Below are 26362 nucleotides of genomic sequence, written 5' to 3'. Positions count from 1 at the left end.
GGTGGCAAAAAAGTGTAATAGCTGTGTCTACTTCTTGCTTTTCCAAGCAATTGTCACCTGCAATCTCCAGCAGTTTCCTTTGGCAACGTGGGCATATGGCCCACATCCCCCCGCAGCGTCTGACAATTAGGCCGAGTTCAAAGGCAAGACGGCCTGATCAATCCAGCTGGAGAACAATGAGCAGTGCTTATTACATGCCACATGCTAGCAGACACTGTCACAACGGATTAAGGAGGATATGGCGGTAAACTGCTTGTGATGCAACACACTCCACTCACCGAAGAGGAACAAAGGGGGGGCAAAACACCCACCTCCAAAAAAAAAAAAAAAAAAATACAGGACCGCAGAGATTAATGTGTCACCTCGCCTGACCTACTTTGGGCTTTGGATCCATCAGTGCCAATTTGACCATGGAGGGAATATTACACGGCGGAGGCATAAATGGATTTCTCCCCCTCTGCTTGTGTTACGCTTCAAGTGTCCTACTGGCCTCGCGGAGGTCAACGTTTTCCGTAGAGCTCGGACAAAAATGAAGGCAGCTTCGTCCCCCTAGGGGAAGGCTTGTTAAAAAGTACATTCTAGGTGTGTCAGGTCATTAGCTTGGGTGTCTTTTATCATGAATCTACAAATCCTTTTCTGCTCCTAGTCACTGAACTCTAAATCCCTGCTCACTGAGAAAAAAAGCAAAACAACCAACCAACCAACCAACCAACCAACCAACCAACCAACAAAGGGGGTAACGTTATGAGGACGCCTTTCTGTTTAGGTCAAGTACCTAAAGCGCCCTCTCAGCACACGGCTTATTGCCATCAAATCTGCAGAATGTTTTTCCAAAAGCATAAAAAAAAAATAAATAAAAAAAAAAACAACACACTAAGCAAAATATGAACATGAACTACAACAAGTTTTCAAAAATTTTAAAAATGGACTTTTATACATTTAGGCTGATGTAAATAAACAGCAACTGTTAAATGATTCCATACAAAACCACCTTTTTGGATTCTACAGCCCATTCTCACACCTTTACGTCAATGCTAAACAGCTTCTGATCGTGTTGCAGTCAATGGTTGAGGCTCCTGGCCTTTCCTCAATGCACCAATACATCAAATCCAACACACTTACCAGAGTATTCACTCCATCCAGTTTGAAAAAGTTCAGCTCCAGCTGTAAAACTACACTCATCATGTGCCATTTAAGGTATGTGAGGGAAGATGAAAAAAAAAAACGAAACAAAACAAACAAAAAAAAGTCGGAAGTTCGATAACTCTTCTATTAAGAGTCGGACGTGACGACGCAGTGACCGTGATAACCATTTGTAACAGACATGTGGGAATGTGAAGAACCTTTACATCAAGAGAAGGTCCCTTCATGCTCACAAATCTGTGTTACCAAAATGGTTCTGCAGGAAAACAAAAGTCTCATTGAAGTGCCATTCTGGGAATGGAAATTTAGGTCAGATATTTTTCAGGTATATATTAGCCAAGGCTGAAGCAGACATATACATTTATAAAATGTGGATTGTAATTATATATTAATAAAGAAAAATGAAAATATTAAATATTTATTTCTTCATACATTTAGTATGTAATGTAACATCATATGCAAAATCATGGATAGACCTATTCTTCAAATCTGTGGTCTTGAATATGGCATCTTTCTGCTGACTTTAAAGACCGGTAGAAACAAAATATGTCCAAATGTTTGAGGACATCCCTTCTAATGAATGCATTTAGGTACTACTGCAAATGTCTAGTTACTGTAGAGAAGTTTTGCCAAAAGATTAGGACTCTCTGGTGCAGATAAACATTAACCTATTGGTTATTATTAACATATTGTGCCTAATGCCAGGCGAGGACTAGAGCCCCCGCCCCCAAGAATTGAGCTTTGGAGCAGCGGAACTGTGCTCTCTGAAACGATCCAGTCACGTTAAACAGTAACTTAAATATACATTAACAAGTGCACTCTGTACAGGATGTGCTGTTTTTTTGACTGAGCACCAAAAACAATGCACATAATTTCATCACGGGTGCAGAAACTTTTATATATAAAAATAAAAAAAATTATTCAGACGACCAGCGCAGAGGCTTATACAGACACACACCTTGGAAGCAGACGCAGGACCTACTGCTTTGCAGTGAACTGATGTTTTGCATGCAAGACGTGACACATGAAACTTTACGGTTAACTAAATAAGCAAGTGTTCAACATAAGGGGATCCACAGCAGAAAACAAACTGGCTCCACCACCACAACAACAACAACCACCACAGCAGAACCTTCCTGAGAAATAACAAAACCAACCAATTATTAATCAGTTTTATTAGCATTTGAGCCGATGATGCAGCACCACAGCCATGATTTATCATTACATTAAAATTCACATTATGTATTATAATACATGGCAAGTAGAACCACATCAATACTCTCTCTCTCCCTCTCCATGTGTGCTCATGTGGAAATCTACCGCAGAAACGTTCAGCAGAACATAAAACATAGGCAAAACATTTCCATGGCCAGCACATAAAGAAGGTCTAAGCTATTTCATATCGTAAATGGAAACTGTGATGAAATATGCATGAATATATTTTTCTATGAACTCTACGAGAATGATGCAACAAAGGACTGGCCTCGTATCGGCTAGCTAGGTAGCTACCTTACAGCTTAGAAAAGCATTAGCACCTTACTACTGGTGTGTGTAGACTAAGCTGCCTCCTCATCTGTGTACACATGTGTAATACAGGTCTATGCCAGATAACTTTGAATTTATTTATTTATTTATTTGTAATTTTTTGGAACTACGAAGTGCTACGGAATTATGTAATAAAGGCAAATCCTGCACTGAAAGCCTAGCTGAGCTAAGAGTGTGAATTTCAGGGGGAAATGAATAATAATATGGGAATGGGCTCACTACTGTGATGGTGCACCACAAGGAATTTCAAACTGCTTGGAAAGGTTTCTCATATAGTAGATGGGACACTTCCTACAACGTTAACAAAGAACAACTGTTAACTGACTTGCACCTAGGCATTAGGCCGAAAATATTCAGGACGAGGAATTCTAAAACGCATCCTAATGAATACATCAGTTGTGCAATTTAATACCAGCTGATTGACCACCTGCAGTTTTGTTGCTACTGTCAAACATATGGCGATCCTGCAAGTTCAAATCGCGGCAATACTGTAATCAGAAAACTTGCTATTTATATGACCAACAGTATGAAAACCTAGTTATCCCACTGAGAACACGTACACAATGGGCCTCCTCTTTAACAGTGTGACAGCAACAAATGTTGAACTGCTAAATTTGAACACAAAACCACCAGTATATGCAAAATATATCCTTCACCAGTAGGGTAATTAACAGACACCAGAAGCACAAACAGTTCCTGAAGAGTTTTTTCCAGTTTGAGCTCATAACATAATACATAATAAGCTTATAGCAGACAAATGGTTATCCTTCACAGAGTTTACTAGAATAAGCAATATTCCGACGTTCCAAAGTCTTTGAGTCTTTCCCGAGAGCTCACTCATATAATACATTGCATTCAATAAGAATGAACATAACATTAACACAATAACATTTTATAATGACAATATTTTGCACAGACAAAAACTTTATTTGCATGAATCTCAGCGCTCTTCACCAAAATCTATGGCCTCTTTCTAAGTGGTCTTCATGCCATAGGTTAAAATAATTGTACAAAGAGAATGATACATAAAAAGCTGAAAAGCTAACTAAATAAATGTTTGTTTGTTTTTTTAAATCATGACATAAAATGGGAAAAAGCTGCATGATTTGCATAATACGGTCACTTAATATATTATTATTATGTCTCTATTCAATAATATCAGCCCAGGGCTAGTTTATGAAAGTGCACACTTAGAATAGAAAGTCACAATAAATTGTTGATAGTTGTATCAGTTTGTAAAGCTTTTTTAACTAAAACCACAGGAATATATTAAACAGAAATATAAACATTTTAAGAATAATATTATCAGCTACTGGAATTTTAAGTCCCTTGATATACGGAGTGGCTGCAATTTATTTCAACTTATAAATAAATCATATGTCAGAGTGGGTCATTGCCACTTGTTCTGTCAGCTGTCAGAGTATTTTTCCTCCTGTAGGGTGGAAGAAGGATCAAGGGAAAGGCAGTCACATCACCACTCTAACGCTCAGGAGGCCAGAAGAATGGGAGGTTATTCTCTGTAGAAGTCTGACATGGCTGAATTGCTTTGAGACAGAATGGAAAGATGGACAACACTTTTCACCCTCACTTTTGGATGGGAGAGCTCCAGAGGTTTCTTACAAGAGGGGAATGAATGAATGCAGTAAGGCCAACAACAAAGGGAGAACAAAGTCAAACAAAGCACAATGGCAAAGGATCCAAGACGTACATTATGCTTCACAGTCTGAAACCCTGCAACCCCAACCAAATCCTGACTGGCTTAATTCACTGTTAGGCCCCAAAAGATCAAGTGTAAACTTCTGAGCAGTGCATAGAAACGACATGTGAATCATTGATGATGTGCAAAAACAATCATAATAATAATACTCCATTCGCTCAGACGCTTCACTTTGCTAATCAGCTTATCAGGAGTGTGGACGCGGAGAGAATGGAATATGAGCGCAGAACCACGGATACTTTCCTGCTTTCAATGCAAATCATGCCACAGCTTTCCTCTCTCTGGTATTAGGGATGTAAATCTCTGGCTTCACAATGATTTGATTCACCTTACAAGTTTTTGAAAAAAAAAGAAATGATTCAATGCATTTTTTTAACTACACCTGAAAACATTATTAAAGGGATAGTTCAGCCAAACAATGCTAAAAATTATTGCTTACCCAGATGCAGTCTATCATCAGACATGTTTGGTATCAGATGTGGGTTTTTTTTTAGTTTGCAAAGGAAAGATGCTAGGCTAACATGGCAACTAAACACTAGACTCAGACTGTCACCAATGCTTTCTTCAAAAATTAGAAATTTTATTTTCTTAAAAAGATAATACATTTTTTTATTTACTTATTGCCTTAAGTAATTGAGGCCTTTTTTTTAGGCGTCTATTTACAGAGATAAGATCGGTGACCATATAAGTCCAGTATTTGTTAGCAACATTAGCCTAGCAGCTTCCATTCCAAATTAAAGATGAATAATTAACATTATTAAACTTAATGTTAATCTAATGCTTCACCAATTTCTTCCCCTTTTACCTATTAAAATCTACAAAGCCGTTTCTTCAGCCTTTACCAGGACTTTATTTTAAGCACTACCTAACAGTTATTTATTTGATAACTTGATAAAAAAAAAGGAAATAAGGAAACATATTTATTGTAAAATTATTATGTCCATCTGAAGTTGCCAAGCGATTCACAAACGAACCTATGACCTCATCACATCAACTGCTGCAATAATCTGTCCCCAAAATACAATAAAAACAAACAAAACAAACAAACAAAAAAAAAAAAAACACAACACACACACACACACACACACACACACACACACACACACACACACACACACACACTCCCCTTCCCATCCCCCTCCAATGCTGACTGGACAGGCAAAGAAAGACGACCACTTCACAGCTGTAGCGAGGGAATAATCAATGACAAATTAGCTTCAATCTCCAGCAGTCAGCTCTTATCATTCCTCATCTGCAGACAAGCCAAGTGAACAATTTCAGGAATCCCCTCCACCCACATTCTGCCTTCACACATAAGACAAATAACTAATGAGTAACATATTCAAGGTCGGCTTACGCAGGGTCTGTGCTTATAAAGGCTGTCAGGTTCTTTTTCATTTGGAACTGAAGAGGCATATTAGGATAGATGGTCATTTCAACAACAGTTATGATTAGTCAGAAATCAGTGTTTAAATCAACCATGTACATTAAGCATTCTATGGAGCCTGGAAGCCAGCTTGCATAATGTGAGGGAACAGATAACCAAAGTGCAGCCTGAAGGCCTCGGTTACAGGTTATCCGCGGGTGACCTCATATTCCTGACTGCCAAACACTGTTACCATGGATCTATTCCCTGGCTGTCCTGCTAGCGGTGCTTGTCAGAGCTGTGTAGCACAGTTGAAGCGCTTTCCATGCGGTAGCTACAAACAAAGACGCACTTGAGTCCACAGAATTAATACTAGGGCTGCACCAATAACATCAACCCGATACTGAAATCAATAATAACTTATGAAAAATAAAAATAAATAAATAAATAAATAAATAAAATAAATAAAACATAAACCAACCTTCCTTAAATCAGAGAACTATGGACATATTTGACAGAATTCCTTCCCAAGGACTCTTATCCACTATGTAAATAATTCGCTTGAACAGTGTAGTCATCCCATTTCCCCCGCAAGCTAGGTCATCCCCATCTCACACACACACACACACAACGTTACCAGCGCTGAGAGGATAAAGCCAGCATATACTTCCATCGTTTCTACCCGTTTGTGTGTCAACACAATGCAACTGGACAGCTTAACACGCTTGGAGGAGAACACTTTTCTACTAACCGCCAATTCTGTTATGTCAGTAAACGGACGTCTGTACTGGCTAGCATCACACTGAACGATTGGTGGAGAGGGCAGTAGGGATGCACCGATCCGATATTAGGATCAGGTATCAGTCCCAATATTAACAAAATTAGCTGGATCGGGTATCGGATAATTAAGCCGATCCATGGAACCTATCCTTTCGCTTTAATTTGTTGGTGTGAGACTGCACTGAATGTACGGAAATAAATGACAAACAGCAATTTAGTACATTTATGTCTATGTGTTAATTTGTTATATTACATAAAGTAATGTTGAAGTCAATCCTGATGCCTTATTTCTCTCCCACATGGTGAGGAATAAAGTTTATTAATTCAGCAATGGTATCGACCGATATGCAAAGTTTATGTATCGTATCGGACCTAAAAAAGCTGGATGGGTCACTCGATCCACCCAGAGAGACTTTGACTCGCAGCCATGGATAGCTATGGCATTAGTGGGGCTTAAACTCTCTCCACCTCCAGTTGCAATTGGGAGTTTGGAAAGCCATTCACTAGTGACAATAAATGAAACAGTGCAAAAAAAAAAAAAAAAAAAAAAAGGGACCAAAGTATCATTCATTCAGAAAAACATTATACAAGCACATATGTCTCAGCAGATAATACATCACTAGTTGAGATTAAACTTCAAACAGAGTTTCCTTTACATCCTGTTCTGCATAACATTACTAACCAATGAAGCTGAAACAAACGTCGCTGTAATTTTCTAGTAACATTTACAGCTTTACTTTACAGTTATCAGATGAAATAAATCCAAATCAGGTTCAAGTTCCATTTCACTGATGTTTTTTCAGTTTGTTTACACAACTTCCAACAAAATCCCCTTCCTTTGCAGAGGCAGCGAGGAATGATCAACGTGCCATCGGCTAGAGTGGAGGGAGTAAACACCACCAAACACAATCTTACAGGAGTATTGATCTGTTCTTCAAACAGAGTCTCTGCCATCGTTTATCCTTTTTCAAAATGCAAAATATATTGCTGCTGCTGCCGGCGAGAAAATCGAACGCAGAGTCACACAATAAAGAGTGGGTGCTCCATTATCAATACGGAAGGCCTTGAAGTACAGGCACAACACTCGTTTCTACTTACCACAGTATCAACTCTTTTTCCACAATGCAAATGTTTTAGAAGGGTCCAGTCCAAGTGTCTCAGCACCTGCAATAACAACAGAAAAGGTTGAATTTAGCAAAATTTTGCAGAACATTTGTGCAATGCAGACTTTTAGTTCCAGAGCTTCATATACAGACAGAAAGCCAGCGGCCCTTGAGTAGCTCACTTTTAGCTCGGTCAGGACTCAACGCAGCTGCTTTTTTTTGGTTTTCCTTGTAAAGAGAAACACAAGGACAGACTAAACTTGAAGACATATGCTATTTCAAAACCAGACCGCATTTCATATACTGCATTTAAGTTAAACCTATAATCTAAGCGGAAGACCGCCTCTAGGAACGTTTACTACACAGGTTAGGTTATTTTCGGTGGGTAGCAGAAACAGCGAGTCGAGCTGTTTACTGGAAAACGCCACAAAACACTTATTAGGCAAGTCCACAAGGCAAAAGGTGCAAGCCGGTTTATTTTGCTGGGTTACAAGTAGCAACAAAACATACAGCCATTATATCACTATATCAAATCTCTTAGAACATCCCCAATTTGCCAGCTTTTATTGACATTTCAAGTCCAGTGACCTCAAATGGTACGAAGGTAAGCAGTAAACTGCTAGTAGGGTGAAAATAACTAAATGTAACCTGTATGAATCAAAAGGTTTCTTTTTTTTTGGAAGGCATCGGTTTACAGCTGCTCTGTAGCAATGGCAGTAAATGAAGCTTAGATAATTAATGCAAACAATTCAGATGTTCGAAAAATGTTACTGATTGCTTACTCAGAGCAGACAACGCTGCACAACTGAATTGCCATCGTAATGACTGGAAAACGGCAATTAACACAAACACAGACAGACCATTAGAACTTTTAAAAGTGTAGAGTTTCCCTTTAGAGAAATGATAAATAAAGCTGTGTGCTGCAAGTACAGTTTCCTACACCACCAAAAGGCCCTTGAAAACCATAGAAAACTGGCCTGCCTAACTCAGAAGACAAGTCTCTGAGAGCCAACAGCACACGTGTGACAGGAGGCTCTTATCACAACACCTTGTAGCAAAGCTAGACACTGGACCAAGTCTCTGTTTTAACTGTGAAGAGAAGATTCGGATCTCAAGAACTACAAGAAGTATTTCAACATGAACTAAAGTCAAGTATTTTACCCCACCCCCCCTTCCCTCCAGCAACAGTGAAATTGAGCCTTTGGGTAGTAAAGTGTGATATAATATTAAAAAAGACGTAGACGTTTTGAGACGTAGTTCGAGTACCTTCAGTACACCAACATACAAGCAGCGTCTAGATTTCAGCATTTTGGTATCAACTTGGCACTGAAGTATCGGGTCACGTGACTTCACTAGTCGAGTGGCCGATATGCTGGCAAGCTTGAATACCAGAGCTCCCTCGTCACAGATAGCGTAACGACCCTCTTCCTCATGTTTTACATAAATTCTGGAATTATCTGATGCAGCACTTCCTGTGCTGAAATCAGTTAAGGGTGACTTGCGTAATCACTTAGCATTTTTATAAGCCTTGACAATACAAAGTCTATTTGTAGGTCACTCTCCGCATGTCTGTATTTCATAGGCTAAAAGGAATGTATGAATAAAACTGTCAAGACCTGATTGTCCCAGATAACCATGCTCTGCAAAGACACAGCAGGTGTGCGCACAGAAACTCCTTCACGGGTATCTAAATGAAGGTGCTAGTAATTGCAATCACTAGTCATCATGCAGGTCAAAAGTCGATTTAATTTCTGGACAAGCTGAATGATACAGAACGGTCACTGAAAGTGAAAAAAGTATGTGGCTGATGCAATAAGGTAAAATTACAGGACTCTGTAATAGAATACAAAGGTTACGCGGTGTTGTCCTTCCCGCTTCACCAAAGCTACATAGTGCAGTCAGCAGTATACCGAGTCCAGAATAGCAACAACCGAGACGTTATCCTTCGTATTACAGTCAGCGGAGCATCAGCATGATATTGAAGCTGCTAATTCAGATAAAAATGCTACATAAATTGTTGCTATAATAAGACCAGTACACAAGTTTTACAAGTAAGGCTCCAGAGTGGCACAGTAGTCTGAACAACGGCCTAGTCATCAGAAGATCACAAGTCTGATCCTCATTAATGCCACAGCCATCTGTGGGTGGAAGTCTAACAGCAAAACTGGCCCTGCTCTCTTTGGTTGGGTAGGAAGGCCCTTTCTCCTCCTACTCCGTGTGATGCCAGCCAGTGTAGTAGTAGAATTTGTGGATTTAGCAGTGTGTGAAATGTTCATCTGCATTGATCAGATATCAATAATGATCATGACACATTGTTTAAAAATAATAATAAATAAATAAATAAATAAAGTTAGGAAGTATCATGATACATGTACGCCATATCGCCCACCCTTATCTCATGGCGATATCAGATGACTGATACTAGGGGTGGGCGATATTAGAAAATGATTAAATCATGATATTTAAAGATCATTTATTACCCCCTATATTTTAATATGCAGACAAAATGCATCAGTTGCAGCAGATTCTTAAACTGCTATTCAAATACTCTCCCATATTGACTACAGCGATTTACATTCAAAATCTGCAGAATTTCATCAAATTAAACAGCACTAGCACTAATTAAAACAGCAATTGGTCAGAGATCTGTAAGCACTGGCGATTTCTACGATACGCTCACTTGTATCCATATAACGACCTTTATCACAATTTTGATAAACATTTTGAGTCATATTAGTCATGCTACTTGCTTAGAGTCGTGTGCTTGTCCGGCCTGTTAGAATATAAGCCTGAACAAAGTCAAGTCTGAAGGAAGAGCAAACATATGCCGGATATCTACTGGGTTCTTAGAAGGGACGTGCACAGGTACGTGCAAACTCCTAACTGTTGGAGGGGACAGAATACCTTTTCAGATACTAGCTATTTGTTTGCAAGACCCACTTCATCTTAGTCAGGGACCCAATGCTGTCATTCAAAACGTTGGCCTACAGCCCTACATTTTTGGCTGAAGTCACTACCACATAAAAACAGTATGCCACCAATGCTGGTACACCAGGACTTACATTTCTATTGACGGGAAAGAGCGTTCCCAACTACGTCTACTTGCACTTAAATCATGGGATTGCCTATCCAGACCACAACATACCCCACAGTCCCTGCCTCCGAATACATACTGTAAAACAAATGGACTGCTTTGCTCGGGAGAGCGAAATACCTGCACTGAAATGGCAGCGAGACAGAAGATTTTGGCTAATCTCAATAGTCTCTTGTCTACAGCAGAGGAGCTTGAAGACAGATATGCTGGGATAAAAGCCACTTCCTTTATATGGGCAGCTCACAAAACCATCTCTCCTGTGTCTCTGAAGCCTCTTTGTGAGGCTGCACCTGCTAAGTAGGATACATTGCCTTCCTGTTTTTTCCACAGTTAGTATTTAATGAGTAGCTGAGATTCTTAGGAAGGATTTTCTTTGGTGTGAGGAAGTGAGGAAAAGAGATTTACCATCCTTTTTTTTCTTTCTTTAAATAGCAAATGTTTTCACCCTCTTCATAGATGTCCCAGAATGCTCCCCATTTCCCTGATAAAATCTCAGCGCTGCTTGTGTATGCAGTAAGCGGATGTGAATTGCCATGGGCCACACTCCTGAACCACCTGAATCGACTTCATTCAAAAAGTGCTTCAAAGCCCTTCTTCGCTGAGCACTCTGGACTGTAAATGGGCTTGCCCTCTCCGACTCAGGCAAAGGAAATGCAGGCCATATAAGCATATTCATTCCTTCAGCGAATAAACAAACTTATTAGAAAATAGTAATTCAAGACAAAGTACTCAAGATTCCAACATTTTTTAAATATTTCTGCACCACGCATTTTTATAGGCCAATAAATCCTGTTGCAAAATTACTGTAAAACAATGACTCAGGAATGAGGCAATTTACAGGCATTAAATTCTTCAGATGGTGGACAATTCTGAACTGGTATGTTTCTCTAGAACAGTCCATTTCACATTAAATTACTCTGAATGACTGTGCTTACATCTAAACCATTTAATTATGCAAAAAAAAAAAAAAAAAAAAAAAAAAAAAAAAAAAAACACCTACTCTGGAGCGTGGCACATAGCGTGCCTGCTAACTAAACTAAGCGCACTAAGCTTAACCGGCTACAGCTGCACACACACTACAGGAACCTGAATTTTGGGTTCCCTCTCTACTACCTGTAAACTGACTCTGCCCTCAAGTTTTCAAGCATCTACAGAAGTGAAGCAGTGAATCAGATTCAATACTGTACTACGGAATTGCTTGGATGTGTAGCTGGCAAGCTAGGCCAACATCGGATTAGCTGACAAACTTCACATCCAACCCCTCAGAACAGGTTTTATTTAAGCTTCCTGCACCCCAAACATTAGTCGCTGAACTTCACTTTCTTTGATTCGCCCAATTTGTTGGGTTCACACAGCAGCTTTCTTAAAAAAATAAAAAAATAACTAAAATAAAATTACTAGATGGCGATATTGGTCCAGATGTTCTGCCATACTGAGTACAGGGATTTTTATTTAACATCCGTTGCACAACATCCAATTAAACCAGTGTAATTACACGGTTGATCATTTGAGCATTGACGAGAACCTCGATGTGCTTTGAAAAGCATATTGTGCATCATGATACAATATAATACCGTCATATTGCCCAGCTATAATTTAACATTTACAGTATATTACATACAGTTTTTTAAGCAAGACCTGACAGTCTACTTCAAAATTCACACTTTCCTTGGTAAGACGACCAACAATGAACCTATAGCTTCTTTTATGTTTGTAAAATATTACCATGTTAATCACAAATGTGTGTATATGTGTATATATATATATATATATATATATATATATATATATATATATATATATATATATATATATATATATATATATATATATAGTCATGCCCGAAAGTATTCATACCCCTGTCAAAGTTTGACTTAAATTTACTTTTATTTAACCAGAAATTATATTTTTGCCTGGAAACGACACAGGCATCTCCCAGGAGATAACACGATGATGTACAAGAGGCATCATTGTGGGAAAAAATATTTCTCAGCTTTTATACACATTTGAACAAAAAGTGGCATGTCCAAAATTATTCATACCCTTCTCAATAATTAATAGAAAAGCCTTTATTGGCTATTACAGCAATCAAACGCTTCCTGTAATTGCTGACCAGCTTTTTGCATGTCTCCACTGGTATTTTTGCCCATTCATCTTTAGTGATGAGCTCCAACTCTTTGAGGTTCGAGGGTCTCCTTGCCATCACCCTGATCTTTAGCTCCCTCCACAGATTCTCAATTGGATTCAAGTCAGGACTCTGGCTGGGCCACTGCAAAACATTAAAGTTTTTGTCTGCTAACCATTTCTTCACCACTTTGGCTGTGTGTTTTGGGTCGTTGTCGTGCTGAAATGTCCACCGGTTCCCAAGGCCAAGTTTCTCTGCAGACTGCCTGATGTTGTTGTTGAGAATCTTGATGTATTGCTCTTTTTTCATGGTGCCATTTACTGCGATCAAGTTCCCTGGTCCATTGGCTGAAAAACACCCCCAAAACATTAGGTTCCCACCACCATGTTTGACAGTGGGGATGGTGTTCTTAGGGTTGAAGGCTTCTCCTTTTTTACGCCAAATGGTGCACACATCATTGTGGCCAAACAATTCAATTTTTGTTTTATCTGACCATAAAACAGAACACCAGAAGTCTTCTTCTTTGTCCAGATGAGCATTTGCAAAGGTCAAGCGGGCTTTTGTGTGCCTTTTCTGGAGAAGTGGTGTCCTCCTTGGCCTGCGTCCGTGGAACCCAGCAGTGTGCAGTGTCCGTTGAACTGTCTGCCTTGAGATGTCGCCACCAGCAGAGTCCAGATTCACCAGGATGGCCTTGGTGGTGATCCTTGGATTTTTCTTCACCTCTCTCACTATTCTCCTGGCCAGCACAGGTGTCACTTTTGGCTTCCGACCACATCTTCTGAGATTTTCCACAGTGCGGAACTTCTTGTATTTTTTAATAATACTTTGCACTGTAGCCACTGGAACTTGAAAACATTTTGATATGGCTTTATAGCCCTTTCCTGACTTGTGAGCGGCCACAATGCACAGCCGCAGGTCCTTAGTGAGCTCCTTTGTCTTAGCCATGACAGTCCACAAACCAACTGCAGAGAGCTGCTGTTTTTCTCCTGTTGAGTTGATTAAAACAGCTGTTCCCAATGAATCAGGGTAATTAGGATGCTTTAAAACAGCTTGGACTATTTGGAATGGTATAGAACTTTGGATTTTCCCATATACTGTGACAGTTTTCAAAGGGTATGAATAATTTTGGACATGCCACTTTTTGTTCAAATGTGTATAAAAGCTGAGAAATACTTTTTCCCACAATGATGCCTCTTGTACATCATCGTGTTATCTCCTGGGAGATGCCTGTGTCGTTTCAAGGTAAAAATATAACTTCTGGTTAAATAAAAGTAAATTTAAGTCAAACTTTGACAGGGGTATGAATACTTTCGGGCATGACTGTATATATATATATATATATATATATATATATATATATATATATATATATATATATATATATATAAAATTCTATATAGAAAATGTTAAACCCCTCTACACACCGGTACACACACGTCAGAAACCGGTATGTAGAGTGGTGTTTTTTTTTTTGTTTTTTTTTAAATAAATAAATTTAAAAAAATTACTGTTGTCAGAAACTGATGTGTAGAGTGGTTATATATATATATATATATATATATATATATATATATATATATATATATATATATATATATAAATATATATTATTTTTTTTTTTATTTTTTTTTTTTATTATTATAATTTGTTTTTTTAAACCCCTCTACCCCTCTTCACACGGTTTCTGACTATATGGAAAGAGCAACATCATCTGTTGCTCAACCTATTGGGTTTAGAATACACTAAAAAAATAAATAAATAAATAACTTTACACAAAGCTTCAGAGCAAAACCAAGAAAAAGGAAATCGGATGTCACCGTTTCTTATCAAAGAGCAGTTAAGCATTCCACCTACACACACCACTGTGAGCTCAGAAACGGCAGTTCAGTGAGGGGGATGAGAGCCTTGCTCTTGCAGGTCTAGTCTTTCCCTCACTGCACTGTGGAGAGAGACCGAGCATACTGTAGCGCTCCCCTCCCCCACCAGTATCAAGGTGCAGGAGGTGTTCGTTAACAACTGCCAGAACACCTGCTGCAGACAGCTAGACTTCCTCTGGATGGATCAAACACGCAGCTCCATTGTTCACAGAGAAGCTGCTTCAGACACAAAGCAGCCACATGATAGGCCTAATCATATGCACATCAGGGAGTGACCACCCAACAGAAGCAGGAAGATTCCTGTTTTGCATTCTTCAACCATCAAATTACTATTATCTGAGAAGTGATTATACATTGGGAGCGTGTGTGTGAAAGTACGCTGGCGCAAACTAGCTTTGGTTTTCTACTATTCTGTATCGTGGGCTTTCCCAGTGGCCAAAACTGACTCCTCCACATGCCTCTGAAACGCTGAAACTAAATAAATAAATAATATATATATATATATATATATATATATATATATATATATATATATATATATATATATATATATTAGTGTTTCTATATTCCAGCTATGACGGTTCCCGGGTCAGCCACCAAAGTCCAAAGTGACTCTACATCACAGTTTGAAGGTTTTTCAGGAGTCAATCTATATTCAAGTTGGGTGGTATAATGGTAATACAGTTCACCGCAGTATTTAAAAAGATTGACAGTATTTCAAAATTCAAGAGCCCTTCGAGCTTCAAGTACGCCTCTGCTCGACCCGCCATCCCTTAAAATCTACGGAAGACAAGCGTCCAGGCTTTTTTCTGTCCTGGCGAACTTCCCCTGGGCGTCCGAACGGCAGAGTCGCTCACCGTCTTCAAACTGAAGACTGCAGACTGAAGACCCACCTCTTCCGAGAGTACTATGGTCTCCATATTGACTTGTGGTAAGTAGTGTCTAAGATTAGAGGTAATCTTTAAATTTTTTGTCTATTTAAACTAGCTAAAGGGAGAGCAAGAAAACCTGGATAAGCCAGTTTACTAAATGTGTCTGAAAACACTCCTAAAACCACTCGCTCGACTTTGTGCTCTCTGATGAGGCTTTATCCTGGGTGTGTTAAGTCTCACTTAGCTGTAACATGGTCTGTGCAGTGCTGTTTAGCCTGCTGGCTAACTTATCGAAGCTTAGAGAGTTGTCTAGAAGTCCAAACATGGCAGAACCGGCCTCATTTCGGCTTTTTCAAATACACTCAACGCTAGTCACTAGACTTCCCTCTCTCAGACCCAAGTTTTTATCGTCAACCCTTGTGTCGGTAGATCAACGGCTAGTCAACAGCAGCAGCACAGAGTCTTCCCAAATGGTTTCTCAGCGAATCTGCAGCCAAGCTAGCCAAGTAAAAACTGGCTTAGCGAGAGGGCAACAGAACAAGCATCGCAGTTCTCTGTCCTAAAACTAATGCTAAGCAGCCTCCATCTCCTAATTCTGCAGCTGAACATTTGCAGGTGTTGTCATGATTGATGATTGAATGGCAGCGCAGATAGTTCTGTGTTTACATTTATGCAATCACAATATATATCATTTTAATCCAGAATAATCCAGATAGTCCCAATTATCATGTTATGAATGTTTACATATCTGCATTAGCAATATACAGTACTGGCGCTGAGCCAAAGTTCCAACATGGGTTCATGGCGGTAACAAAACTCAAATGACGATATCAACTTTCTTACCAGTAACTGGTCAAGCCATTATTTAAAGAGGCTTTCCAGTCTAGAAAACTTTATCCCACCTAGTTTTTGAGTCAGAACACCCAGAGTGGACTTGGCAAACAAATGAACTCTGTGCTCGCAGCGTGCTCTGGGACTACAGGTGCAAATTTGCAAATGCACTCTTGAGCCAAGACCCTTTATATGTGGTTGCAGGAGGCTTCAGTGTAATTAAGCCTACAGTATCAATGTTGTATCCGTGCAGATTCAAAGGATCAACCCCAGAACACAACAAGTAGCGTTGTGACGAACCATAAAGCGGCCCTTGAATCCTACTGCTTCACTTTCAGCACATTGATGATGTCTCCCATCATGTACTGTAGCAGAGCGTGGCCCAACAGTGCTTAGCCTCGAGACGAGCTGTGATCCTCGCTATCGCCCGCTGTTACTATGACAACAGTCTTTGGAACAATATCTGATGAAAGAACTGACAGCAGGGCAGGAAATAATATTTCAGTATTCAAACACACGGCAAATAATTTTTAGATTGTATAACCCATCCATGGAAATGTCATTGCGATTGCTCCTCCAGGATTATTGCAGGCCGGAGGGGCCCATGCATGACTGATGGGTGCTTGATGCTGACCAAAACAAATACTTGCCCATGTTGTCTGAGGATGATTTAAGGGCTTATCTCAGCTTACCATGTGATCAGGTCGTGTTGGGATGTCAGTCTTTAACCTTACACTGCTGGGTAGTCTCTCTTCAGTCTGGAAATAATAAGAGCATACAAAAATCCCCATTAAAACACAGTCTTCTGGAAAGGGACGCGTTATGGAGCATATCCTGTTGTAATACGAGCCTAGACGTGGTTTAAATTGGAGACATATTGGTGCTGCATTAAATTTGGGCCTGAAAACGAATCTTTGACCATGTGGAGTCATTTTGCTCTTGATTTAACATTACTGGGAATGTAACAATACAGCACACTGAATGGCCAATACGAACTGTATGGCTTATATATATATATACACACACACACACACACACACACACGTATACATACATATATATATGAAAAATACTAAACAAGCCAACAGTGAGGCCTGTGCTTACTATACGTTCTCTTAGACCATCCCGCCACGTCCCCTTTACCTCAATAGCAGCAATGAAAAGAACATTCCTCTTAAGCATATATTAACTTGGGGAGAGTGTATTCTTGTAAAATACTGCTCTAATATACTTCAATTAGAAGCATTTCCAAACAAAAATTATTTGGTCTCCTTATTTTTAATTTAAGAGACCAGTATATGGTACTGAATGAAATACGAATTTCTGTAATCATTATATCCATATAGTATTCCAGAAATTCTTTTTAAACATTACAATAAAAATATCAAAAATGAATATTACATTAAGATAAAACTGCCTAGTGCATTTTTGTTGCCTCGAAAAAAAAAACTATAGTACAGAGTAGGGGTGTAAAAAATATACATGCATCTCGCATTGTGTTTATCAATACTGTATCGATGTTCAAACACAGTAACCATTTTAAATTAGTAGTTTGCATTAGGGTGGGGTGGTTCCCACCTTTATATACCATCATACTGTCTGATAATATTACCTCACTCTACAGTATTACCAAGGGCAAGAAGCAGCGTAAGCTGTTCAAGTACTGCAAATGGTTCTACAGGGTCATAGACCAAGTGAACACTCTGCACAATCTTAAATTAAATTGCTCAATAAATATGAAATGATCCATCTGACAATTGCAAATGTTAAACTTCTACTTTAAATCAGGTGAGTGAAGCTGGTAAGTCTTAGCTTAGTTAACATGAGAACATTCTGTTCAATACAGAGCACTCGTGATTCTGTCTGACAAACGTTTAGACGAGAATAACTCCGATCGAGCGACCGGAGCTGGATGGACAGAAAACTAAAGGTAAGGGTCTTTTCTGTGGTTTTGGATCTGTAGCCCACTCGCTACGCTAGTCAGATAGAACTGATACAGACCGCTATCAGACCGCTCAGTGTAGCTGCTGCTGACTAACTGATACGATCACTGGCAAATAAAAACTAGTGCCCGGTGTTGGGAGGGGCTTTCAGGCTAAACATCACAGCACAGCCAGTGTTCCAGCTGTCTGCGGCTCAAATCACACATGTTTAAAGGAGAAGGCCGTATATCTGAGAGCACAAAGAGCACAAAGAGCACAAAACAGTTTAATATCCAGCCTGTTTCAGCCATTAGATTTTTACACTCCAATGCAAAGTTTGAGATACCATGACAGTTATTCTCATCTTTCATGATTAAAAACACCACAATGTCTTACTTACAATACTGCAATATTAAAATATCTAAATCGTAACCCCTGTATTGTGATAAGTCTCGTATTATCAGCTCGTCACAGTACTGAGAAACCACCATTACTCATTACTCCTGCAAAACATTCCGAATTTGTTTATTTACGGCTGCAAAAAAGGCTATAATTTGTCTGTACAGTACCCGCATCCACACAATGAACAAAGACTCTCAGCAGCAGTGTCAGTGATTCACAGTGCAAATCCCATGCAAATAAGCTCTGCTGAAGAAGCTTCACTATTGTTACAGAAGAACAAGGACGAATAACGCTCGATAACGATAACGTGCCTCGAACTAAACTCACCCAGCACAGGCCACAGATTTAAAAAACGACTTCCAAATGTGGTTCCTAAACCATCGCCTTTGAGAAACCATTAGCGCTGGGAAATGGCTCGAGGTCACAGCACATACAATAAACCTCCATTCTCTGCACCACCCCCGCCACCCCCAATCCAAACTGTACATGCTGAATAGGGCCCAATTTATTTTTCAATATAGAGGAATTAGAAGGAGAACATACACTGTTATACATGACCACATAAGTGGACTTCTAAATTGGCCATGCAGGATATGTTCCGAGCCACACTGGATTACACCGTAGACAGGCAGACGGAACGATCACATGCGAACGGGGGACTTCATTTGACGACAATTTCCCCAGTCATCCGCGAAACCAGTCTGGAGCTACAATTCCAGCTGTGCGTGGAAGGAAGTGGTTATAATATTCATGCAGAAGTAATTTCCTGTCGCGAAAACTTTTAAAACTTATTAAAAAAAAAAAAAAAAAAAAAAGTCTGATCTGAGCCCTAACCTATACACTACATACGCTTCAGTAATACAATAGACTCACGCCTTCTGAAATTTCAGCCACACTGACCAAACGTACTGCTCAGCTGCTCTTTAGCCCTGATCACTGAAGTAAGAGAGAGAGAACATATTGGACATTTAACTGCCGGGCTAGCCGGCTTTAGTTTCGGGCTAGCCTATGATTACGGCATATTCTTTTCACACCCTCGACACTTTCACTACCGAGCTGCCCTTTGCAGGACCTTGACTCGCACCCTTTTAGCAGCTCTGTGGAGAGCTTGGTGAGGGGCTGAATGGAATAAGAGAGCAGGTTTAATTGGGTCATTGGAGACCAGCAGCAAAGGTGTAAGGGAAAGGGGAAGGTTAGGAAGGGTAAACAAACAAACAAACAAATAAATAAATAAATAAATGCTTTACACTCACATTGCACACTGATCACCACAAGTAAAACATTACAACATAAAGCATGTGTGAAGTCTGCTCAGGTAACAGAATCCATACCCCCCACCCCCTCCTCCCACAGATAACTGCAGTTAAACAGTGTTAGGAGCAGGTTAAGGGAATCTGGGGGGGGGGGCTTTTCTTTGCTCAAATACTCAAATTCAGAGTAGATAACAGGGCTGAGAAACACATAGAAAAGACAGTAAACCTAAAGATACAGGGTGCTCAGCGTTACTTTTTACTCTGTTTGTTTGTTTGTGTTGCACTTGTGTCTTGTATGCACTGTCTATGTTGCACCATGATCCTGGAGGAACGTTGTTTTGTTTCACTGTGTACTCTGTATGTAGTTGAAATGACAAAACCCACTTGACTTGACACTTGACTTGACAATTAAACTCTGATATGCAAGAATTGGTATTTTGTGCTCCTGAGGTGTCCCCTTACAGTTGGGAAGTGTAATTCACTTTTACACCACCGCTGTAAATACAGGCCATGCCCTATGCCTCTGCTGGGGTATAGTCTTCATATATCCCAGAGGTTTAGATACTAGATAATAAACTAGCCAACGACAAAATTCTGAGCGAGCCGGAAAGAGGGAGAAACTATAAACTCGTGTTAAAGTATTAATGCGGCCTAGCTTACATGTGGCATTGTCGCGTCTGATGTAGTCTCATCCAAAATGAATAGAGATCACCTGGCTCAAATGGCACCTACTGGGCGAACAGTGTGTGAGTTTGCATGTCAGCGTAGCAGTTTTGGCGTATCTCAATACTGCGCAGGCATTTTTTTTTAATCGTTATGGCTGATCGGCGTCTACTGTGCGACTCTCCATGCTATACTCACCTGACGTTACCACTCGTAACCACTACGGCTCCATTGGAAGCCGAAAATATTGCCAAACTAGTAATTTGGCACCTACCTTCGGAACAAGCTGATCTATTTTTCTCTCCAACCTTTTCGAGCTCTTGCGGACTCACATGCATTTCTTGTTTTTAACTGATGCGCACCAAAGAGGACTGCATGCTGATCGGGGCCTATGCTGGAGAAACGTCACGCTAGGCTTGGGTGATAATGCAAATTTAGACAAACGATGTTCAGAATAATTTTTATGAAGCATCTCATGTGAGCGTGATAGTGCTACTCATCTGTTTCAGCCACTTGATCTTTTACTTCTGCTTCGCAGTGGGAGAGCGATGGAGAATTATTAGTTTACATGGCATCACATGCCACTTACCTAATGTTCTAAATCAATATGGATAACAGCGTCTGCTAAAAATGCAAAAACACCATGTGTGTATTAAGTGTACAATCCATCCCTGCCCTCTGGTAAAAGCCTGAAAGTGATTCAATGGATTAAAAGTAGTTACTGGTGCAGCTGGTTTAGTGCTGGATGGGCAAGTGGGACAGATTTAAGAAGGAAATGGCTTCATGTGAACGGAAACGACTGGATCTCAATAGTCTTAAGGTGTAAATGACTGCTACACAAGATGTTTTCTCCCCGGTGTACAACATACCAACATGTTAGTTTGTTAATGCAAAAACTATTATAATTTTTTGCCATTTGTGAGCTCCCGCCAATTTAAGGCTGTTTCTTTGTGTTAAAGAAGCATTTGGCGACAATTGGTATTTGTTTCTCCAGTGCGCCCTCTGCAGTCACACTGTCAGAATTCACACTTTGAGCCACCACTAAAGGACATGCACTACTGGAAAATCTGAAATACAGAAATACAGAACAGTCACTGAAAGTGAAAGAAGTATGTAGACTGACATGGAAGAGTAATGTTAGAGGCTGGTTATGTAACATTATGCAGTTCTCGCAAGCGTTTTCCTGCTTGCTTTACCGAGTTAGCAATGTGCCGAGCCCGAAGTAGTGGTGATGGAGGTGCTAATTCTTGCTAATTACAATGACTTGAATGCTGTTGTGTTTGAATGTGTTTCTTTAAATAATGCAGACAGATGCAGCTTGTGTGTGAAAGAAAAAAAAGCGCACCCTTTAACATTTAGCAGAGCATTTCCATGCTGAAGTTCACAGCATTACTTGCATATTATTAAATAATATCAATATCTGAGTACATGTACTGCTACTCTCCGCTGGTCTCATGAACTCCGTCCTGATTGCAGAGCAGATGTTAATTGAAAGTCCTACGTACATAAATGCATTTATAAACATACAGCATGCTGGCATTTTTGAATATGTATAAAGCTAAAGCACGAGACGCAATGCCTTTGAAATGTCTTTTAAAGCATGAAAATTACACCCATAATAAATAAAGCAAACTTATTTTCTCTCCCTCTTTTTCTCTCTGAGCAATACATACGCTCACCCTTTAGGCACAAGCCTAAGGAACAATTAACATTAAACTTTTAACAGTACAGAACGCATTCCACTCCACCACACCAGCGCCTTGGGTCAGGCATTTTTGGAGTTTCAGAAAACCAGCTTTGGAATGTCAAACTACCAAAAAGAAAAAAAGAAGAAAAAAATTACAATCCATTGTGGTTTTGCACTGAACACTTTAGTCTCCATTACTAAAGCTAATCCTTAGTCGCAAAGTCTATGTTTAGACGCCATCTATAAGCAGACACTCGTAATCCCTGATTATTACGTGCAGGGGGGGGAATTTCAGGCTCAAGTCGATCTCAACAGGACAACCTGAATCACACATCACAGTAATTAATACTTTGTTTACTGAGAAACTGGGCCATTTGGATTAGCTCAGGGTAGCTGCTGGCAGTTGGAAAGAGATGAGACAGAAATAGATTCGTGTTTACAGAATCTGCTCACAGAATCCCATTGTTTTATCCTCCGAGCGAGCAGCCATGCTGATATGCATGAAGGAAAAATAGGAAATGTGGCCGGCCTACATAAAAATTCCAGGACATGATAGTGTGCGATTGTAAAGAGAGATTATGCTCAATACGTTTACTCCTAATGCACCATGGTCTGCATATCTACCCTTTAAAGACAAACTGTGGTTTGTGTTTAACTCACTACGGTTTGTAATGTTAGGCAGGCACAAAATATATTTTGACCAAAGCTGCCTCGAGGGCGCTCAAGGCTACTGCATTTAGAGTTAAGACTTTTTTTTAGATATAGCATCTAAACAATCTCTTTCAGTTGGGCAATATTTCATTCTCTGGCTTCGCTGGACCCAGCAAACTTTATTGATGCCTTTATAAGCCGAACATTACAATCACTAGACCGGACATTAAAAGTACACGTAAGATCACATGCCATCCAGAACAATTACAACAGAACATTCCAAGTATGTCCAGGAATGGTCCTCTAGGCATACGAAAACATCACAAAACAGTTACAGAGATGGAAAAACAACAATAATAATAATAATAATATAAAATACCAAAAAGCAGACTCATGATCAGATCATGAAAACACTCATTTATTTATTTTCTGCTTTTGTAGACCACAAGAAACTTTTAAGTACTGACTCCTTGGTTCCTTCCTCATCAAAGCCCATCAGATCACTTGGGAAGAAAATCTGATTCATGACATTGTAGGACATCAAAACAAGCAGGGGATTTTTAACTTCCGGTGAAAAATATAGAATTATACTATTGCAATGTTATGTCATTTGCAATTTATATGCCCAAGTTTATTTAGTTTTCAAGGATTGAAGGAGACTTTGTCGTCATTCGCGTCACGTGGTACATGGGGTGGAACAAAATTGAGATCTCAAGGTCCCAGTTACACCCAAAGAGTAATTATTAAATAAATAAATAATTTAAAAAATATATATAGAATATAAGTGTATAAAGTATGCAGGCATTTTGGTGGTGAGCCAATAAAAAGAAAGCATTCAGCATCTCATGGGCTAATGGCTGACCTTACAGGCAGAACATAATTAAGGAATAATATTTTGGATTTCTGCATTATTGTCCTACAACACATTGTTGCAGTATACGAGAGATTCTGCTGCTGAAGGTAAGAAATGCATTGAATTCATATTTAGTTATTAGTTCTTTACAGTATCAGTAGAATACTGCATAAGCACACTAGCAGTATTTGTTTATCACTGTGCACTTATATTAAGTATGTGAATATAAGTATGAAATAAATTAATATAAATAAATATATATATATATATATATAAATATATATATATATATATATATCACTTTAGTACACAGATTTCCACAGACATTAATCATAACTGTTTTCAAAGTTCGCTATTTTTGTTTAGTTACTGTTTTTAGCTATTATCATTACTGACGGCACTGCTAATATTGACATTTGGTTATTTAACGCAGCATTTTTCAGATCGTTAGCACATTCAAACGAACACACTCCAATCAGGTGACAGTTTGCTCCTAACCAATATGACAAACATGAAACTACATCAATAAAATGTTCATGCGGATTATCTGCTCAGATTTGAGCATATGAAACAACTTGTACTATGGTAATTATTAAATAAATAAATAATTAAAAAAATATATATAGAATATAAGTGTATAAAGTATGCAGGCATTTTGGTGGTGAGCCAATAAAAAGAAAGCATTCAGCATCTCATGGGCTAATGGCTGACCTTACAGGCAGAACATAATTAAGGAATAATATTTTGGATTTCTGCATTATTGTCCTACAACACATTGTTGCAGTATACGAGAGATTCTGCTGCTGAAGGTAAGAAATGCATTGAATTCATATTTAGTTATTAGTTCTTTACAGTATCAGTAGAATACTGCATAAGCACACTAGCAGTATTTGTTTATCACTGTGCACTTATATTAAGTATGTGAATATAAGTATGAAATAAATTAATATAAATAAATATATATATATATATATATAAATATATATATATATATATATATATCACTTTAGTACACAGATTTCCACAGACATTAATCATAACTGTTTTCAAAGTTCGCTATTTTTGTTTAGTTACTGTTTTTAGCTATTATCATTACTGACGGCACTGCTAATATTGACATTTGGTTATTTAACGCAGCATTTTTCAGATCGTTAGCACATTCAAACGAACACACTCCAATCAGGTGACAGTTTGCTCCTAACCAATATGACAAACATGAAACTACATCAATAAAATGTTCATGCGGATTATCTGCTCAGATTTGAGCATATGAAACAACATGTACTATGGTTGGTTGCCTGTGTGTGAAGATGGGTGAGCGTAATGCGGAACCAAACATCACAAGCATGACAAAAGTCAAAATCAGTGTATGTCAGATCTACACTGCCCAAACAAAATGCAAAATGCACAAAAAAAATAAAATCATGCAAACCATCCATAATGCCTTCATTATATGTAACCTCATGATCCCAAAACATCACAAAGCTAGGAAAACATGCTGAGACTACGGAAAGCCTGCACAGTCGCCTCCAGTGCTGGCTAAAAATAAGGCAAGTTGTAAGGAGGCTAGAGCTCCATACCTTAAAGCTTCCGCTGCCTGCTCAATACAGACACCTCGCTGAAGCAGCAATTCTCATCTTCTGAGCTCTCATGCCCTCACAGAGACACAGCCTATAGATCCCATTCACTTACCAGTCTATTCACAGAATGGTTTACACAACAAGAAAACAAGAGCCTGGTTACAACTTTCTGCACCAATTTATAACCTAACTAGGTTTTGAGAATGTAGTATGTGGTATAGATCAAAGGGTCAAAGTTGGGTATACTCAAAAGTCAACAATGCATACTTAGAACCGGTCGGTCCATGAGCGTAGAACACTACATAGGACACAAGATGGAAAAAATATAAATAAATATGGTGGACAACAATGCAAGTGCACCGCCGAAAGCGGCAGGAGAACAGTATATGTTGGCGTAGCGATGCTTCATCACTTCCTGCCAGTACAAAACAGATTAGAATGTCAGTACTTGTGACTAAGTGTACTAAGCCCACCCCCACCCCCCCAAAAAAAATAAAGTATATATATATATATATATCGGATCATTAAACTTTTAACGTTTTCGTTATCGAACATTTTCAAATCCAAATTTAATAATGTTGTTTTTTTTGTTTTTTTTTATAATTGTCAACATTACGGCCCTATAAGTAATTTAGCATCATTTTAACAGACTCCTTCAATCAACACTTGCCCAAAAATGGAGATCAAAATCAGTCATCACCACATCATTTAAAATCATTGAGAAAGCGCCACTTCAAAACACATTGTGTGCACTTACTCCTGCAAAGCAACACTCGGTGCGAAACAGTGATGCACAATTAGTCACTGCGAACACTAATTTACCACTGACTGCTGCCTTTTCTTCTCCAAGGCCAAGAGACGTGCCTATTTTCATGACTACAGTTGTCCAGCGGTGAGC

The 26362-nt window shown here is 39.1% G+C and overlaps 1 protein-coding gene across 2 annotated transcripts in view; it reads right to left on the bottom strand.

Annotated features, from left to right (window-relative positions):
- tbl1xr1a (TBL1X/Y related 1a) overlaps nucleotides 1-26362 on the bottom strand; it is a 57160-nt gene that overhangs the window by 16885 nt on the left and 13913 nt on the right. The window contains exons 2-3 of one of the 2 annotated variants that reach the window (XM_072659831.1): nucleotides 17146-17211; nucleotides 7650-7715 (exon numbers count right to left, since the gene is read on the bottom strand). The gene's annotated coding sequence lies outside the window, so the exon portion shown is untranslated. The remainder of the gene's footprint in view (nucleotides 1-7649; nucleotides 7716-17145; nucleotides 17212-26362) is intronic. The other variant, XM_072659832.1, reaches the window with a different exon arrangement.

This window comes from Salminus brasiliensis, chromosome 17 (genome assembly GCF_030463535.1).
Source record: "Salminus brasiliensis chromosome 17, fSalBra1.hap2, whole genome shotgun sequence".
NCBI lineage: Eukaryota > Metazoa > Chordata > Actinopteri > Characiformes > Bryconidae > Salminus > Salminus brasiliensis.
The sequence above is the reverse complement of the archived record's forward strand: the minus strand, read 5'-3'. Positions and strand labels throughout refer to the sequence as shown.